The following is a 14,723-nucleotide window of genomic DNA, read 5'->3' on the forward strand; positions in this document are numbered from 1 at the left end:
CGGGTTTTACAGCCGGCACTTCATAGTTCCAAAGAAGGATGGAGGTTTGCATCCTATCTTAGATATGTGTAATCTAAACCGTAGTCTGAACATGCGCAGCTTCAAGATGTTAACACAGCTTGTCGTGACTCAAATCTAGTGTGAGGACTGGTTTGTCACAATAGATCTAAATGGCACATACTTCCGTATGTTCATCCTTCCTCAACAAAGGAAGTTCCTTAGGTTTGCTTTCGGTGTATTGGGTTCTTTCTTTCGCCATAGCCTTGTCTCCTTACACCTTCATGAAGTGCTTGGATACAGCTCTTGCTCCCTTGTGATTTCAGGGCATTCATGTGCTTGATTATATTGACGAATGACTTAATTATATTGACATATCTGTACATTTGGAGTTTGCACTCGTTTGAACTCTGTGGCATTTGAGATGCGGTTTGACGTGGGATGCTGGTTAAACCTTTTCACTCTATTGCTCATTCTATCTGGATTGTTGGGTCGGATATATATATACTGGATATGGATATGGTTGTATTTCTAGCACTGAGATACTTCCTCTCAGATCTCAGAGCGGCTACCATGTCCCTGTCCATTCAGTCAACACATCGGTAGTCTCACTTTCCTGTAAGGATTTAGGGTGGGATAAATTTCAAGTTTACCAATTAAATAATGTATATTACAGAAATATACTCGTCCATAAACACCTCTGATTTCCTTCGCCTTTAGTCATGAAAGACCATTCTACGAGAACAGGCTGCCTCTAATGCTTATTTGTCAGGGTTTCCCTCCAGGAAGTGTGTGACATTTGTGTTGTAATGTATTGATTTTGTCCATGGGGAATGGATTGGAGGGTTGTGGTTTGCTATTGGATCTCATGTGAGTCTCACGTCAAACATGTCTTCAGAGAAGAGATAAGTGAGGGAGTTATTTTGATTGAAGACTACGAGGGCACATGAATGAAAAATAATGATGTGCACGGAAAACATCTGATAAATGTGAATTTAACACATGTAATGCAGTACCTTCATGCCATCGTGGGCTGCCTTTGATTTTTGATGGGGAGTTATTTTGTGATATTTGGAAATTAAAATAAAATAATTATACACATCTTACACATTTGTATTTAATTTTAAACAATTATAAAAGTTATTCTTATATATAAATAAAAATAGTATTATTTTTTAATAATATTAAAAATTGTATAATAGGCACGAGGTATATTATAATTTATAAATCAAAATTTTATATTAAAAGAATTGTATTAAAATATAATTTAAATTATATATCTGAATAATTCATACACTAATTATATATGTAATATTTTATTTTTTAAAGGCATGGCTTGTTAAATTGCATAACATCAATAAATTAAGCCAAGGCATTACAGTAAATAGTTTAAGGGGTCAATTATTTTTCTCTTTCGTGGAAAATGCGTGGAACAGGGACAACTTAGATTTGTAGGGAAATGGATATTAGAGGACTATTTATGAAAGTCCTGGATAATTTAGTTCAGGTGTGGCATTTCAGTTGGATGAAGTGTATCAAGCTCATGTTAAGTCAAGGATATTACCATGTTTCAGGGCTTTTCTGGGTCAGACAGTTCCAGGGTGTAATGTTGGGCATTTTCCCCAAAGCGCTGATCCTTAGTTGCTCATGAGAGGATGTTTGCAAAGGATTTGAGGTCAGGAAGTTGATAAAACGTGCAGGAGGTGGTTAGGCATCCTGGAAACTCGGGGAGAATGAACCACATCACATCATAGGGCGCAGTTCTGATTAATACACACATCTGAACTGCTTTGTCATTAAATCAGCAGTGACTTGCGGGGAAGTCACCTTCGGGGACGTTGTAATTGAATGTTGTCATACAGTAGCAGTGTAATTTGTGTCTCATTTACAGCATTAGTCAGCCACGGCAACAACCGCAACAAAAAATGAGTCAATGCATTGTGACAATTTCATGTAAACTATAATTCCTTGTGACAAATGCCACATTCTCTGTGAATTAAAGTGAATAAAGTGTAATAGCAGTGTACTATAGAAGCCCGTTTCCACAAATCAAATTAAAACAGGAAATTGTGAGATAAAGTTTTAAATAATACATATCACAAGTCAGAATTGTGATATATTGTCAGTCTGTCTATGTCTGTGTTCTGTCAATGAGTTCAGTTCTGTCTTCCCCCCTTTCTCCTTGTTTCTATGGTGTTTGATTGATTGTTTGGTGTGTTCAGTTCCGGTGTGTCTTGTTAATTTGCTCTTCAGCTCTGTCTATTTAAACCCTTTTGTCTTGTTCTTTATCAGTTCTTAACGTTACACATGGTTGTCCTGTTCCTGTAATCCTGTTTTTTAAAGGAGGAACACTCCGACTTTTTGGGACTTGAGCTTATTCCCCGTATCCCCCAGAGTTAGATAAGTCCACACACACCCTTCTCATCTCCGTGCGTGCCGTAACTCTGTCTGACGCACCCACCGCTAGTCTAGCTTAGCACAAAGACTGGAGGTGAATGGCTCCAGCTAGCATATCTCCCAATAAGTGACAAAATAACGCCAACATTTTTCTATTACATGTTGTGATCTGTATAGTCACAGTGTGTACAAATAACAAGGTCACATGAGACAGCCATCTTCTAACCGTATACTGGGAACTATATTCTCAGAAGGCGAAGCGCTGCTACTTCTGCAGAGATGAGAAGGGTGTGTACGGACTTATCTAACTCTGGGGGATACGGTGAATAACCTAAAGTCCCAAAAGGTCTTTAAATAAAGCTGCTGCACATAGATCCGGTTTCATCCTTGCTGCAACCAAATGTAACAGATATAAAGTCGCAGGGGAAATAAATAAAGTAGTTATTACACAAAAGTTGCATTGTGTGATATAAAGTCACATTGAATGTGAAACATGAGTTGCAGAAAGTTGCAAATTCAAATGAATTTATACAATGTGATTTGTTGGAAAATGTATGATTTGTAATAAAGTACGAATGATCATGCACCCTTCAATCTAACCCTAGTGGGACGTACAAATGAGATTGTACGAATTTATACAAATTCATCAATTTCCCAAACCATACAATAGTTGCACACTGTCATTAGATTGTGATTTACGCATGTTTCTTGTTGATCAAACTAGGGTAAAGGCCCATTCACACCAATATAATGATATTATAATGATATAGATGTATATGATATACATGTATAATAATGATATAACTACTGTACGTATATAGATATGGTTTTAAAATCGTTCCAAATATAATAGAATAGAGTCCACAGCACAACTACAACGATAACGGCCCAGAGGAACGATATCATTGCAATCACAAAGATTTAGCTGATGAAAAATGAAAACATTGATAGCCAATCAAAATCCACCCGACTTTATAAAGCATGAGGATTTAAAGTGACAGAACTTATCATTATAGTTATCATTCTTGGTGTGAACGGGTCTTTAGAGAAATAATTGCAGAAATGTATGGGCCAGATTTACTCAACAGGACAGATTAGCGTGAAAGCGCAATTCCTAAAAAACGCAGATGGGAGTGGAAAGGTCTGCGCATGACTTACTATAATTTTCTTAATGACCAACACAATCTACCAAGAGCAGCTCAAACTAGCGTCTGGTTTAAGATATTCTGTTTTTGGGGCAGTAAATAATGGTGCAAATACCAGTATATTGACCAGCGCAAATCTTAGTAAATCACCTTGCATGATTCATTTAAATACTCTCTTCCCATAATGCATTTGAAAGGGTTCTGCATTCTTGTGTTTTTATGAAAAGTGCGTGTTGCTGTATCTCAACTTAAAAGTAATCTTAAGTCGTTGCTATAGCGTAACAAGTTGCGTTTGTGTACATTCAAATATGGCATGTCAAGATCCATCAACGACAGACAAGAAAGTGTGCAGAACAATAACGTTTGATGTCACTGACGTTTGATGTGACATTTGAATCTATGCAAAAAAACATTAAAAGTGCCAGGGGTGAAAAACAAAATGCCACGTGCTAGCAATCTCATGCTTGCAAACACCATAGTTCAAAAGCTCCAAAGAGAAAACCATATACGCACATACATATGCGTGTATGTTAATGTCTGATACATAAAACCAGTATGTTTATTTAAGTGTAGGCCTATATTCTCTCCAAATAGCCATGTAGCCAACGCAAGAACAATGTTTTTCATTGTTTTAAGAGCGTGTTTCCCATGATGCATAGTGTTTTCACTGTCTAAATCGTTGACTGTGATATGCTGCATAAGAAAAGACCAAATATATCTGTCTTGTGGCAAGTTTAAATCGAAAGCAGAGTAGCATTTGCACTGGCATCACTTATTTCTCACTGTATTTGTTTGGGGGTGTTGTTTATTCAGGCGTCACATGCTTTAGGTTGCTTTATTCAGAGAAAAATCGAGCTTGGCATTTTCGGGCCGTCTCTAAAACAAGTGGACTTCAAGCATGCATAATGACAAAGAGCATTTCAGAGACCTCACACCGTACAAATAAGGAGGCAAAACATACAAAAATACAAAGCTTTGCATCATAATCACAGTTTCTCTGGAGTTAGCGCTCCTGGACGGGCTGCTTCTTGTCAAGCGAGTACCTGCGCGGGTCTGCTCTGTCTCAGGTGCGTGGGAAAGGAGACACGTCATCGCAATCGCTAATGTGTTAGCGGAAAGTGACGTGGTTATTAAAGGCCCGTGTAATCTCGAAGATTACAGATGCCAGTGATGTGTCTACAATGACTGGTCTACACCAAGTCCAAATATTCAAGACAATATTTGTAAATGAGTCTGAAATAATGTGAGGATTCCTTCATCCTTTGTTTTCTATACCGCAAAATTTAATATTTTGCTTGCAAGATGAAATAATGTGTGAAATAAAGACTCAAGCATCAATTGAAACTAAGCGACAATGACAATATTATTGCACAAGCAAGGTTTATGCTTTATTAGCAGATCCTCCCTAAAAATCAACACGATCAGATATTGCTGAGGTTCATCTGGACTCGTGCCAACCTTTCGTTTTAAAACCTTTTTTTTTTTTTACATCGCTAAGACTATAAATTCTGAAAACATGCTCCAGTTTAATAAGAGCTTATAGAAAAGTTACGTGCTAAAACATAAACCTGAATAAAACCACATCTGGCAAGAAATCTCATTTCACAGGAACTGCGGTATTACGATAGCAGCACCACAGAAGGGACGTAATTGCAATGTCGAAATCAAAATAGGAAATAGGAAATGAATTATTGACATGAAGTATTAATATGAAAAATGGCCAAGATATATGAGGTATGCAGGTTTGGACGTGACCTTAAAGATACCTGATTATGACTTAATCAGTCCAAATTGTGTAACATTGAAAAAAAAAAGTTAATTTTCCAGACCATTAAAATATAATAATATATAATGTGGCAAACATCATCTGGGATCCGGGTGACAAAAATATTTTTTGTTTCTTTATAACTACATAAAAAAAAAAAAAATGCAATCTCAGAATGTCAAGCTCACAATATATGAATATTACTGCATGCAATTTCAAAATAATGAGGCGGTTCCATATTGGTATTAAATGTAATTCTTGTTGTGTTCTCCTCTGTCGTGCGATTTCTACATTTGAAATATTGAGTTATGATCTGAGGACTGGAAACTCTAAAGCTATTCATTGATATAATGGAGTGTCATACAGGTAATTCTGATCAAATAAAGACAACATCTTTTTTATTAAGTGATCAATGAGTTCAATAAAGTTTCAAAGTGGACAAAAAAAGTAGTGCAAAGTTGTGAGACATGTTTTCTCTGAATTCACTGCGTCATATATCCTGATTTGGCACACGGCGCAGACCAGTTACATCACTGGAACGCTACTTTATCAGCTCCCATTGAACTGAGAGCGACTCAGACAGTTTATTTGGAAAGGTTTGATATAAGATTAAAGCTTCCTTTGAGCACCTGTTCTCTGAAGAACAGCTCTGAAATCTGAGCTGATCTTGCCCTTTGTTTTTCTTTGTTTCTAATGTCCTTGCTTATTAGTTCTTCCCAGTAAAATTCCCACACAGTGTTAGTGGATACATCCATTTACTGGCCGTTTGTTTATGCATCCATCCATTGCTTTGTTCCGTTATTTCCTTAGAACATGAGACAAGTGTTCCCGCTTTTCATGTCAGTTTTCTTTGGAGCAATATCTGATCTGGCAGGAATAGCTGAGAGTGCTGAATATTGATACTCGGCTTACTTGCACACTGTGGTCTCTTCTGCCATTACGCTGTGACAACTTCAAAATGGCTGCCTAGAGCCATCCACCTGCAGCTTGGACAGAAAGACTGAAGTGCACTGGGTCTGACCTCAATTAAAACCATCAACTGCGTCACGACTGCTGACTTCGATCAGGGAACCTGTCAGAATGGGGCTAGTCTAATCAGTCGTTGTATGTACTTTGAAAATAAGTGAGCTTAATTGCATTGAATGTGCAATTGTAGTGTACTTCAAAGCCCCCTTAAGTGTTAAAAGTACGTTTGTAATATAAAGATGTACTTAAAGGTACAATCTGTAATTTTTTCGCCGCCAGAGGTCGGATTTTCAAAACAATAACAAAGACAGAGCTTGAGGACGTTATGAAGGAGAGTGGAACAATGTGAGATGGCGTTTTCACCATCCAGAGATGTGTGAAATTCACAAATCATATAAATTATATCAGCTAATAAATTAGTTTTTGTATTACCTGAACCGTTTAATCACACTATTATATGTCATCGTCGTAATTAATTAGCTGCAAGGAATGTGAAATGTAATGCTATAGCCTGTAACTAATATGCAGTATTGTGCAAGTTACTTCCAAACTGTAATACATTATAGATTAGTTGTTACTGTTATTTAAAAGTAATTCTTTACCTTACAATATTACTGTCTCAGAATTGTAATGCGTCACATTACTCCTGTATTACTTTTGAGTTACTTTCACCAAAATAACTACAGAAGAAGAATTTAATATTCTAAAATTCAAGATGTTTTTTTTTTTTATTTCTAGTGCTATTTCGCGACGTTGATAGTTCTGTCGGTTTTAGTTGAGATTTTTCCATCTCGCTGCGCCTGAAAAAAAAATTAGCTCGTCGCTTCAATTATGAGCACATTTGAACGAACTTGAGCGCGCAAAAGATGCGATATATGAACGGCCCCTTCTCAGCAAGCAGGGGGCGCCAATTTGCCAATTCCACACACAGTGAAATGATAGATAATAGAAAACCGCTGCGCAGAGGATGTTTTTTTTTTTTTTTTTTACTACTCGTGCCGCCCCCCATGTGTCATGAAAAATTTGCCCGTGCCAAAAAAACGCTACTGCGCGAATGTACAGTCTTCTTCTGCCATCTTCACCCATTAGCCGCCGCTTTTCCACTGGCCAGGCCGAAATCATGCCTCGCGGCACTCCTGTAAAACCCCCCCTAAACACGCCTTCACTGGACTATGTCACACAATACAAAAGGTACACCAGCAAGAGGGAGATGAATGAAAGAAATCGCTATACAAATATATCAGAAGCTGTCATTTAGTATTTATTTACAAACTTGGACACCACGCGGGGCTATTGACTAACCACGAACAGGTAATAACTTACTTGCATTTTTCATTCGCTAATGTCTCGCGGTTTTGCCGGTTTATTTTTTATTTTTTTTACAATTAAATTTTGGGCTAAAAGTGTGTTGTAACGCAAGCAATACTGAACACACCAAGTAAAATATCACTGAAAATTGATTAGTAATGCATTACACTACTGCGTTACAGCAAAAAGTAACTAATGCATTACTTTTGTAGCGCGTTACTCCCAACACTGCTAATATGTGACTCTTTTTAGCAAATGATTTGGTGGGTTAATGCTGCGCAGTTTTACACGTTTAAAACTATCGTACTAAAAGTACATTTGAAAAATATCAATCGATATTGATACTTGTTTTATTTCTCCGTTTGTCCCAAAGCCTGCTTGCCTCATTTAATCTACGTTTAAGTTTTTTTGGGGGCATTTTCTGTCTAGCCCGGCCACTAATGAGGCATCTATGTATTATATCTATGGTTTCTACAAGCAGAAATCGAGGATAACGTCACTGATATGCGGCAATGACAAGGGACGAGCCATTATTTAAAACTGGAATTTCTCTCGATTTACAAATCCTTGGGAACTTTGGTTGTAATGCAAGTAAAAAACTGCATGAAATATATCACCCTGTGCAAGGGTTTTTTGAATATTTTATTACACAAATCTTACATATTGTGCTTTTAAAAAGTTAGTTACCCCCAAAATGAAAATGATCCAGTAATATACTCATCCTCTAGCCATCATAGTGTATATGGCTTTCTTCATTCAGCCAAACACAATCAGAGTTAAATAAAAAATAATATCCTGACTCTTACAAGTTTAATAATGGGAGTGAATGTTCCCTTTTTTTAAACTCCAAAAAGCGCATCCATCCATCATAAAAGTAATCCATACGGCTCCAGGGGTTAATAAAGGCCTTCTGAGGCGATGTGTTTCTGTAATAAAAATATATAGGATGGCTTGAGGAGGGTGAGTAAAGTATGGGATAATTTTCCTTTTTGGGTGAACTAACCCTTTAAGTATGTTAAAAAAAGCAATCTTAAGTTCAACTAATTGCATTTAATATACATTTAAACAATAATACATTTTCATTTAATTCCAATTAATATACAACTAAGTTTCTGAAAACATTACATTGAGTTCAAACTTAAGTATTTATTTTTTAAATTATAGTATTTTTCGTAAAATCTGATCTTTTAAAATCATTTTGTCAAATTTCACCAATGAATGTAACCACTCAAAACTGTAATAAGTAAATGATCCAAGTTTGTTAAAGTTATTAAAAATACTGATTAGGTCAATAATACCTAAATATTCCTGCACTGCAAATAGTTTACTACAGTACAGAGTGCAAACACAGAGACTTTGCTGTGAGTAAATGTGAATAATGCTTCTGCATGAGTAAATATACATACATAAATCCCGTAGCAGCTCTAGGTAGGTGGAGCTGGGGAGGTGGAGGTGGAGGTGTTCAATCCTGTGTCAGAACTAGGCTGGGGAGGTGGAGGTGTTCAATCCTGTAGCAGATCTAGACAGGTGGAGCTGGGGAGGTGGTGGTGTTCAATCCTCTAGCAGATCTAGACAGGTGGAGCTGAGGAGGTGAAGGGGTTCAATCCTGTGACAGATCTAGACAGGTGGAGCTGAGGAGGTGGAGTGGTTCAATCCTGTGTCAGATCTAGACAGGTGGAGCTGGGGAGGTGGAGGTGTTCAATCCTGTAGCAGATCTAGACAGGTGGAGCTGGGGAGGTGGAGGGGTTCAATCCTGTGTCAGATCTATGCTGGGGAGGTGGAGGTGTTCAATCCTGTAGCAGATCTAGACAGGTGGAGCTGGGGAGGTGGAGGTGTTCATTCCTGTAGCAGATCTAGGCAGGTGGAGCTGGGGAGGTGGTGGTGTTCAATCCTGTAGCAGATCTAGACAGGTGGAGCTGAGGAGGTGGAGGGGTTCAATCCTGTGTCAGATCTAGACAGGTGGAGCTGAGGAGGTGGAGTGGTTCAATCCTGTGTCAGATCTAGACAGGTGGAGCTGGGGAGGTGGAGGGGTTCAATCCTGTGACAGATCTAGACAGGGGGAGGTGGAGGTGTTCAATCCTGTAGCAGATCTAGACAGGTGGAGCTGGGTAGGTGGTGGTGTTCAATCCTGTAGCAGATCTAGACAGGTGGAGCTGGGGAGGTGGTGGTGTTCAATCCTGTAGCAGATCTAGACAGGTGGAGCTGAGGAGGTGGAGAGGTTCAATCCTGTGTTAGATCTAGACAGGTGGAGCTGAGGAGGTGAAGGGGTTCAATCCTGTGTCAGATCTAGACAGGGGGAGGTGGAGGGGTTCAATCCTGTGACAGATCTAGACAGGTGGAGCTGGGGAGGTGAAGGGGTTCAATCCTGTGTCAGATCTAGACAGGTGGAGCTGGGGAGGTGGAGGGGTTCAATCCTGTGACAGATCTAGACAGGTGGAGCTGGGGAGGTGGAGGTGTTTAATCCTGTAGCAGATCTAGACAGGTGGAGCTGGGGAGGTGGAGGGGTTCAATACTGTGTCAGATATAGACAAGTGGAGCTGGGGAGGTGGAGGTGTTCAATCCTGTAGCAGATCTAGACAGGTGGAGCTGGGGAGGTGGAGGGGTTCAATCCTGTGTCAGATCTAGACAGGTGGAGCTGGGGAGGTGGTGGTGTTCAATCCTGTAGCAGATCTAGACAGGTGGAGCTGAGGAGGTGGAGGGGTTCAATCCTGTAGCAGATCTAGACAGGTGGAGCTGAGGAGGTGGAGGGGTTCAATCCTGTGTCAGATCTAGACAGGTGGAGCTGGGGAGGTGGAGAGGTTCAATCCTGTGACAGATCTAGGCAGGTGGAGCTGGGGAGGTGGAGGGGTTCAATCCTGTGTCAGATCTAGGCAGGTGGAGCTGGGGAGGTGGAGGGGTTCAATCCTGTGACATATCTAGGCAGGTGGAGCTGGGGAGGTGGAGGGGTTCAATCCTGTGTCAGATCTAGGCAGGTGGAGCAGGGGATGTGGAGGGGTTCAATCCTGTAGCAGATCTAGACAGGTGGAGCTGAGGAGGTGGAGGTGTTCAATCCTGTAGCAGATCTAGACAGGTGGAGCTGAGGAGGTGGAGGGGTTCAATCCTGTATCAGATCTAGGCAGGTGGAGCTGGGGAGGTGGAGGTGTTCAATCCTGTATCAGATCTAGGCAGGTGGAGCTGGGGAGGTGGAGGTGTTCAATCCTGTGTCAGATCTAGACAGGACAGGTGGAGCTGAGGAGGTGGAGGGGTTCAATCATGTGCAGCCGGGGAGGTGGAGAGGTTCAATCCTGTGTCAGATCTAGGCAGGTGGAGCTGGGGAGGTGGAGGGGTTCAATCCTGTGACATATCTAGGCAGGTGGAGCTGGGGAGGTGGAGGGGTTCAATCCTGTGTCAGATCTAGGCAGGTGGAGCAGGGGATGTGGAGGGGTTCAATCCTGTAGCAGATCTAGACAGGTGGAGCTGAGGAGGTGGAGGTGTTCAATCCTGTAGCAGATCTAGACAGGTGGAGCTGAGGAGGTGGAGGTGTTCAATCCTGTAGCAGATCTAGACAGGTGGAGCTGAGGAGGTGGAGGGGTTCAATCCTGTATCAGATCTAGGCAGGTGGAGCTGGGGAGGTGGAGGTGTTCAATCCTGTATCAGATCTAGGCAGGTGGAGCTGGGGAGGTGGAGGTGTTCAATCCTGTGTCAGATCTAGACAGGACAGGTGGAGCTGAGGAGGTGGAGGGGTTCAATCATGTGCAGCCGGGGAGGTGGAGAGGTTCAATCCTGTATCAGATCTAGGCAGGTGGATCTGGGGAGGTGGAGGGGTTCAGAGGAACTGCAGGACTAGCTCACATAAACACTGAACCAGACTATTTAAATGTTGAGCCAGCGATCTCATTGGCTGCAGGATCAGCAGAGGCCAATCAGCTCGTGTCATACGGTAATTATGTGATTGCTTGCAGATTGCATGTAAACGACCATCAGCCTGCGCCCTCTAGAGTTTCATGACTGAACTAAGTAGATTATATATGGAAACAATATACATTTCTTGCAAAATAGGCATATACTAAATATTTAAGTCGTTTGAATGCATATAGGAAGACTGATGCTATTATGTGATTTATGATGTCATGATTTTATGATGTCATTTATGATGTCATGATTCGCTAATTGGTGTATATTTCTTTTCAGAATTAATGTAATGTAGTTTTTTTTTTTTTACCAGGAATTCCGCTCTTAAACACAATTATTTAAATAATAAGCCTTCAACAAAAGCACATATCATTTATTAACAGCCTTGCATCTCGCAGTAGGCCTGTCTTACACGATTTATGAGGATTTTTACTTCTAGAACTTGATTCTGACTAGTCAACTATAGCATTATTTCATTAGCGTATTTCTTATATAATGACGATACAAGCAAATCCCTATTTTACCAATAGTGAATCAGTTGGGTATAAACAGTTGATATGTTTGTATGTAGCAGATCTATTTACAGTATGATTGCAATATTACTATATTTTAGGAATAAATCTCTACCTAAAAGATTGTGCTGTTGCAAAAACATTAACAGAATAACTGAATAAAGAATGGGTGTTCATTGCGTGCATGCAAGTCATTGGAAAACATGAAAGAGCAAAAACTGTATGGAGTAGTTTCATGCTGTATTACTAATGGCTTTCCAGGATACAATATTGCAAAGATTAGATGTGAGAGGGTTATTGAATGAATGGCTTTGCATACATGGGCAATTTATCCCCAACAAACATGATGGTCCTGCCCATAGGTTTTGTTCCACTGAAATGTCTTTTTACAACTGAGATACATTCCAGATCCCAACACTGTCCTGTTTAGACACTTCAGTCTGAGTGTATACGTGTGAATAGATTATGGATTATGTCAATGGGTTTGTGCCACTTCCAAGCAGTAATTTATTAAAAATATTACAAAATATTACCAAATATTACCAAACAATTATGGAAAAACATACCTACTATTTATCCATTGAAACTTGTATAATTGGAGCTTTGATCCCTAACTTCACATAACATGTATAGTGTAGGACGTAATTTAAGGACGCCATTTAAGTGTATGATAAACACTGTCTCTGTCTCTAAATCGATTGAGATCCCTAAGTAGACCGCCATTTTAGTGTGCTCACGAACTGTGGACTATACCAAAAGGTAAGCAGCATAATTATAATGCCTATTAAAATCTTTTCAGAAGGCATTCCCAGAATGCATTGCACCAAACTCAAAATCCATCCAAGATGGCAGACGAAGTAAGAGAAATTATAAAAAAATACATATATAATTATAATATGAATTAATATGAAGTAATCTCAAGTGTCCCAATTAACCTGAATTAAAACTTACCTAGATAGGCTAATTAAAAGGGACTATTTTGCCCAAAAGTTGTGTGTATTGTTAGATTAGCGATATGCTAATGTAAAATTCTATAGAAACCCTTGCGAGTTGACGACTTTACAGCAAGGTAGGTCAGTACATATAGCAAGAGCCACCATTGCAGATATCTAGCAAACATTTTATTGCTTTGTATGGTCTTTTTATAAATTTGACCCGTTTAGACATTGTTGCAATAAGTAATTACGTAAGACGCAAAGCACAGTATTGGAAGTACTGGCATCAAATGGGCTTAAATGTTCCAATCCAGCACTTCCCTTTCTGCTTTAAAATGCTGACTTCAAAGCGCCCTGAATGGGGGGAGGAAATGAAAAGATTTTACAGTCAGACGCCGCATATCACGTTGCATGAGAGAGTCATGGCCCGTTTGGCAGTGCCGTTCTTATTGGTTTTGTCTTATCTTTTTGATTGGCTGCTACTAGCGTGGTCCTAGATTTGGCCACATGTGGATCACTAGTTTTCAAACTTGAACGCTGTGTCCTGTTCAGAGAAGATCACGGGCGTGGGTCGTTCACACTTTACTAGCTTTACTTTTCCGAGGCAAAAGAGCTGCTGTTAGCGTTGTGTAATGTCTGTAGCTGATTTATCAGGCTAGTTCAATCAACATTAGTTGTACACAGAGAGGAAGAGTTTCTTGCTCAGATGTTGCATTTAAATTTTGTCACCCTGACATCACCCTGTTTGTCGTGGGTACTTTTACACGAAAACAATATGCTTAAAACTGAGAAGTTTTTCTTTTGAGTTTTCCGCGTACAGACGACACCATTGTCAAAATGATCCTCATTCACACGGATCGGCGAAAACGACTAAAAACGCTGTATTCTGCTACCAGGCCAGTAGATGGCGATGAAACACTATAGACTGAACACGTAATACACGTGCATGACGCCATCGTCTTCAGAGATAAGTGTTTTTGTTGTTTACATGGAGACCGCTTTCAAAAACTTGCACTTTGAAACCTGTTTGGCGTTTTCAGGCGCCCAAAACTCTGTTGTCGTGTAAACGAACGGCCAAAACGCATAAAAAGTTGTACGTTTTTAGTTGAAAACGGTTTAGTGTAAACAGGCCCTCAGTTGCACCATTTCCCGCCACTAGTTTGTCGTCATGGTTTCTAATGTGATTTATCATCACTGTCAGCTGTGTTATCGTTAATCACCTCGTTTGTCTGTGTGTTTGAGACCTGTGTTTTCAGTTCACCGTTGTCCAGTCTCATTCATTTGTGAATGGTTGTGTTTTGCTTCCTCTTCTTCTTTTGGATTACCCTGTGGATACTATTAAATACTGTGTGAACCTTTCATCTTTATTTTAATGCCTTTATATGCTAGCCTGGCTCCGCCCTCCTACGTACTTCCGCTCAATTTTTATTTTCCTTCAGAACTACGTCTGGGATTGTGGTGTATTCTTGGGTTTTCTCCAGTCAATTTTTTACCGGTCCAATCAGCGAACAGAGGGAGTGGCTGAGAACGATGACGTTGAGGTCGTGCGCTAGTTTGAGTCGTCATACGTCACGACCAAACGTTAGCGATTGGTTATGGCAGATCCAGAGTGACTCTAGGCAGATCCAATAGTTTTAAACTTCAACAGAGGACCTGCCTTCAAGGAAGTTAACGCTTGTCTAATGGAGAGAGGTCAGACTCTCTGTACAAATGAAATGTACGAGAGTCTGGTAGAACCAGGCTATTTATATGCAGCATAACCATGACAATAACAATATGAATTCTATGAAGACTTTTTTTTTTACTC

This window comes from Phoxinus phoxinus (assembly GCF_949152265.1).
Source record: "Phoxinus phoxinus genome assembly, chromosome: 20".
Classification (NCBI taxonomy): Eukaryota; Metazoa; Chordata; class Actinopteri; order Cypriniformes; family Leuciscidae; genus Phoxinus; species Phoxinus phoxinus.